Here is a 6,236-nt window from a genome sequence, read left to right on the forward strand (position 1 = left end):
GCACCACACAAAGGAGATAAACGATAGACGAGGTTGGCCTCCCCACTAACAAGCTGAAAGCAACACAACATGGCAAGCTCCTACTCATTTTTGGTCGCGGATGCGTAGACATGCCTTAGTTTGCGCGCCATACAGTCGAGATCTTCCCTGTCCCTTGACTTGGCGTTTATCCTCCAAAGCTGCAGGAAGATTAATGTTTTGAAAATAATGCCAACGGACTGTCTGGGCACAATTAATTAAAAAGTTTAAGCGTGTTGCCGTACCCGTCTGCTCAGGGCCTTACCGCGCCATGCTTTAGAAGCCGTCCGATCTATTGCATGTAGAGTTCATGCACGTCCGATCGGTCTGCTGGGTTAATATTTTGTTACCATCAAATCCGTTTCTTCTGAAGTTGGCACTTTTCCTGGCCCAGTTTACAGGGATACATGGTCGAGTGAGCTAGGCGTAAATCGATCTAAATCTGCACGCCTGTCAAAACTCGAAGCCCGTCTCTGTCTATCCAGTGTTTCTCTCCCGAACGGATAGGCATGCGACACCAGGTCGGCAGCGACGGCGACGACCGGCCGGCCGACAGACCAAGCCCCAGTGCCGCGCTCTCGCTCCTCCATGTCTTCCTCTTCGGCCTTTTCCACCCATCCCTCCTTGTCCCACCCATGCTTGGGTGACCTCGGCGGCAACCATGGACAGTGGCGGCGCCGCATCACGGGTGTGCGGTGGCCGGTGGTGACGAGACTAGCACCGAGACGGCCTTGCCGTCCATGCGGATTCCTTCTCCCTCGAACAGGCGACCTTCTGGTCGTTGCTGCGGACTCTGCCGGCAGCGGAGGCTCTTCTAACGGGATAGAGACATGAGCCACGAGAGATGCAAATAGAGATTCAACATCTTTGGACCAATCCAATGGGGGCACAAAGGTAGTAGCAGGTTCCAATTAGTCGGCACGGCGGAGATGATCATGTGTCTTGGCCGCTCGCCGGCTTTGGTCATTACACTGTTAGATCAGCTTATCACCTGGCTCGGGAGGATCGCTTTGCAGTGGATCGGAGCGGCACTGGCCAAGGCGCCTCTTCTGCCGCCCTTGACAGTGTAGATTCGAAGTTATGGAGAAAATTATGGGCCAATAAAGCACTTGGTAAGATGATCATCATCTTATGGAGACTTGCGCATGATTGCTCCCTGTGGTCACCAGATGCAAAAGCGGAAGATTGAGGCGTCTTATGCCTGCGTTTTCTGCAATCAACATGAGACGGTGCAACATGCCCTACTGTCCTATCAGTTCGCCAATAAAGTCTGGAAGGGTGTTAAGTCTGAGCATGACATCCATCTTCGTAGAGGTTCTTTCATCTCTCCACGGACATGGGTTCTTGATTTCCTTGACCGTAGCTCGGATATCCAGATTAGTACGGCAGCTGTTACAGTTTGGCATATTTGGGATGCACGGAATAAAACCCGTGAGGGAGAGGGTTTGGTGCATCCCCTTCTCTGGCTGCAAGGATTAATGCATACATGGATTTGATCTTGCTCCACTTGTACACACCAACTACTAACCATAGGCGTGAGCTCTCCTCAAGTGTTAAATGGGCTCCACCACCGGAAGGTACTGTCTTGGTGAATGTCGATGCAGCCATGTTCAAGTCTTCGAGGCAAATGGGGACTGGTATTGTCGCACGAAATCACAACGGCTCGTTTCTTGCAGCTTTCAACGAGCGATCTGATAATGTCGTGCTACCAGAATTGGTGGAGGCGCTGGCCATTCGCCGTGCCCTCTCTTTCGCCTCCGACGAGGGCTTCCCCAAGATCATCATTGCCTCGGACTGCGTATCGGTGATACAACGTATAACCTCCTCTATGACTGATCGATCTTTGCTCGGTACAGTCATTGAGGACATCAGGATAAGCTCTATGGTTTTTGTCTCTTGTAGTTTTCTTCATGTGTCTCGCGTACTCAATGTGGCTGCACATCAATTAGCTAGAGGGGTGTCCTCTGTTATGTATGTGTGGCATGGTCTTCCTCCGGACTCGATCCGTGAGGCTCTTTGTAATGACTTTTTGATTATGGATCAATAAATAGTACGTGTTGAATTCAAAAAAAAGGTAGTAGCAGGTTAGAGTATGCTATATATTTGTACTTTTGCAATGTATGCATAATTCTGAAATTTGATGTTCCATATGGATTCTTTTTTAGCAAAATACGGTGTATTTGTATCTTTGATATATTCACCGGCAGCTCTTTTGAGTTTACTTCTGCTTTGTCAAGGCCGTAAAAGATGTTGAGGCCAAGAATCTTCACCTAGGAAGAGGGAGTAGAAGAGGAATAACAGGAGATGGCTTTGCAACCAGAACAGCTGCTGATCAGAACACAAGTAAGCTAATTGATCTTTGACTTCAGTTTTTCTGGTATTTTAGACATCATTCTGCAAGGAGAGAAGGATATGCTGGTCGTGCACTAACATTAGTGCTAAATAATTAGCTACCATAGGGTTCGTTGGTGCCTGCACCCGATAAGTTCCCAAAGTTTTCTCAGATTTATACTTATGGTATTATCAATGATCTTGATCATCAGATGGGTGTATTGTATTTGTTGGTGAGGGGGAAGGGGTGCATTGTTGCCCATTGTGGTATCGTGCATTCTTACATTGACATGCTTAATAGCTGCAACGAGTTTGTTCAACATCTTAAGATGATTCAGATTCCTCGGGGGTGAGTTGAGCTTGCTGCTCAACAATTCAGCATTCGAATTGTCGGGTCTGATTCGACCGATCATGCGGTCTATAGACCCTCTCATGGCACCTGACAAACCTGAGCTATCCGCCTTAATTTTTCTCATTTTTACGAAAGGATATCACATTTTCACCCAGTTCTTATGTTTCTGCACTATCTGCTGCTTTTCCCTTATGGCGATTTTTTTTGGGGTATGAAGTATGTCTGTGCTGATGGTGGTCAGTCTGGTGGTCGAGCTAAAGTTAGTATCTTGAAGTATTATTTTTACTGATATCATTATAGGTAGGGTCCCTATATTAGAAATTTTGGAAAGAAAAAGGTATCATGTTTGCCTGTTGAAGCAGCAGTTGACAGTCTGAATAGTCTGTTATTTTTGTTTTTTTGCTTTCAACCAGCAATTGCCTTATCCTTCTGTGCTAATCTAGAGTGTCTTTGTGTTATAGAGAACAAGCACGTTAACTTCAGGCCTCTACAAACCGTAGGTGCGGTACTCCTATATCCCTGTGATTTTCATGTGTCTGAATTAAATTTGACGGAGAGTCTTTGCCTGCATCAGTCTCTGAACCCTACACACTAACAGCTTAGAATTTTGGCACTGGGATTCTACGGATGATCTGTACTGACCTGAACTTAGAGGGTGAACTTGGAGCTGGTCTCTCGATCTCCATAATATAGATCACTGTTATCCTTTCTGATTCATGTCTGGAAACTTTATCTCCAGTGTGGTCATTTGTTTTCTCACTTAACATTCATGAGTTAATGGTGTTTCCTACTTTATATTGATTCGTGGGTTGAATTTTCTTCATGCAGTCCATCGAAACGTAGTACTGCTTTCCTTTTTTGCAGGATGTAGATTCAGAACCATTTGAGACATCACCCTTTACGCCAAAGGAAATATTGATGATGATGTGATCACATGAAGCCAGCATGGTCTAGCAGATATATCTTGCTCAGCGCCTTAGTTATTCTTTTTTACAAGGTAATGCTTTGTTTAGCAAACCAAGACATTACATATTGCAGCCTCCCAAAAGGAATGCTGAGATTACACAACGCCTTCCTGCAAAAACAAAGCGAAATGAGCATGAAGTTCCATTCACCTATATTAGAGTGGTCCCAAAAGACGCGCTTGGCAACTGCATTAGCTTTGGTATTCTCAGCTCGAGGACCCTCGAGAACCAGCTCGGCGTCATGTCCTGTGTGCACAGATTGCAGACAGCCTGCCAAGGTATGATCGACCAATGGCCAGGCCGAGCCACCATAATCATTTGACGTTACTGTGTTGGGCCTGTTGGCAAGTCCCCAACAATCAGAAGAAAGGTGAGTTGGTGACATTGCTCCATCCCAGTGCTTTGACAGCTCGAACACTACATGCCTCCGAGTCTGCCTTAACAACCGAATGAAAGAGCCTGGATATAATGCTTGAGATTGGGTACAAGGTTGTGCAGAGGAAACAATATTATTATATACGCTCCTCTTGTGACCTTTATTAAGTTAACAACATTTTACAAACAGAAGTCCTGCATAGAGCAACACATTTATCCAAGAGTTCCTCTTTGAAAGGGCATACAGTATTCATCTGGGAGTTGGCTAGACATATAAAACTAAAATCCCTATCCTGAATGTTGATAGCAAGGCCAGCGTGGAAGTGAGATTTAAAGTTTAAAGTTCTCGAGATTTGATGATCATCTCGGATTAAAAGCAGCACTCTTGAAAATGGTCGCCCCGTTGTGGCCTGAGTTCCCAATGCTCAAGAGACGTGAGCAGGTTGACTGAAGCTACCGCCTTAGCAAAAAGTAGAACATCGGAAGAGAATGTGACCTCCTAGAGCTGGAGTATACCTGCCAGTCTTGTTGCTAGGTGCAGACCGTGGGCACAGTTCAGCGACGAGTGAATAGAGAGCACTACAAGAGAAATGCTACATAACATTTAATTGCCATTCTCTTTGTTTAGTTTGATCGGAAGAATAAAAGTCGATCCTCTTCATATCCTTACCAGGGATGACAAAGCTGAGCTCTTTATTTATGATTCTTGTGTGTATTTTCCGTATTTAGTGTGATTGTAGACTTAACAGATGGAGACGGCCGTGGACACACGAGCCGACGTGTCCCCTCATGCGCCGGAGACGGCCGTGCATCTTTGCAAGGATTGTCCTTTCACTGCGGCCATATGGAGCATGGCGAAAGGATGGGACAACGATGACTCCCGAACTCCAGAACCTCCTTCACCTCCATTTCAGAATGGTGGGACGACATGATCGCGGGGAAACCGAAAGAGGAGAAAAGACGTATCAACGGGTGTTTCCTCTATGTGCTTTGGAATGCATGGAAGGAAAGAAATCGCCGTATCTTCACCGATCTTCGTCTTACCTACCCTAAGGTCGCGGATATTACCAGAGAAGACACCTTGCAGCGACAGCGTGCTTTTGCTAGCTTCGGTCCGGCCATTCCGGCCGACCCAGATTAGTTTCCTTTCGTTTGATCTTTTGGTGGGTTTTGCCATGTTACCACCCTAATCTAAACATGCAACTCCTTGTACAGTTTGTGACGTTTTTTCCCCTTGCTTAATGAAGAGGCAGTGCTCCTGCCGGTTGCTCCAAAAAAAAAAGACTTAACAGATCAACTATGTGGAATAGTCAACAATTTTATTTTGCCTATCAACATGGGCTTAATAAGCGACAATTATACAACTGACATCGCATGTATGTTTTATGTATTTTTTGAGTTAAATTACATCTGAAAATATAGCTCTAGGTTCTATTTATTGTTCTCAAAATGAGGATTTCTCATATTCCATTATGATATAGAGAATGTGTACCCACAAGTGCCACTCCCTTTAGCAACGCCTAGCAGGCGGCGCGGCGAAGCGCGCATTTTTGTCTAGTAGACTATATAGTTAACTTGTTGTGCACATGCCATGAGGCCCAATATTGAGCAACAAACAACTTGCAAAGTAGTCTCCGGGGCTGGCCCAAGAAGCTAGAAAGAATAGCAATAAACTGAGTGAAGTTAGCCGGAATTTTTGTTTTCTAGATGTCTTTGAAGTGGGTCACTCACGCCCTTTTCGACAGTTTCTGGTACATCGACCATATCGTATAGCTAGCTGCTAGATGGGTCAAGGTGCCACGCAACCTTGTCCAGATTCTCCCGTAGGGTGATTCCATCCAGCGGAACCATCAGATTCTCCCATTGAGTTCTGATCACCGTGGGAGGTGGCTGATGTCTACGTTCCCCCTCCTTTCCTGTAGACAGTGTTGGGCCTCCAAGTGCAGAGGTTTGTAGAACAGCAGCAAGTTTCCCTTAAGTGGATCACCCAAGGTTTATCGAACTCAGTGAGGAAGAGGTCAAAGATATCCCTCTCATGCAACCCTGCAACCACAAAGCAAGAAGTCTCTTGTGTCCCCAACACACCTAATAGGTGCACTAGTTCGGCGAAGAGATAGTGAAATACAGGTGGTATGAATATATATATGAGCAGTAGCAATGGTGCCAGAAAATAGCTTGCTGGCGTGTAGTTGATG

The 6,236-nt window shown here is 45.7% G+C and overlaps 1 long non-coding RNA gene across 2 annotated transcripts; it reads left to right on the plus strand.

Moving 5' to 3' along the window:
- The first annotated feature begins 718 nt into the window (after positions 1-718).
- On the plus strand, positions 719-3,769 carry LOC124661729. Of its 2 annotated transcripts, none has more exons than XR_006990274.1 (3): positions 719-912; positions 2,093-2,361; positions 3,566-3,769. It is a non-coding gene; the product is annotated as an uncharacterized LOC124661729 (long non-coding RNA). The 2 variants fall into 2 exon arrangements; XR_006990275.1 differs by having other exon boundaries at positions 2,256-2,361.
- Positions 3,770-6,236: the final 2,467 nt, after the last annotated feature.

The sequence above is a fragment of the Lolium rigidum genome, chromosome 6 (assembly GCF_022539505.1).
Source record: "Lolium rigidum isolate FL_2022 chromosome 6, APGP_CSIRO_Lrig_0.1, whole genome shotgun sequence".
Lineage (NCBI taxonomy): Eukaryota > Viridiplantae > Streptophyta > Magnoliopsida > Poales > Poaceae > Lolium > Lolium rigidum.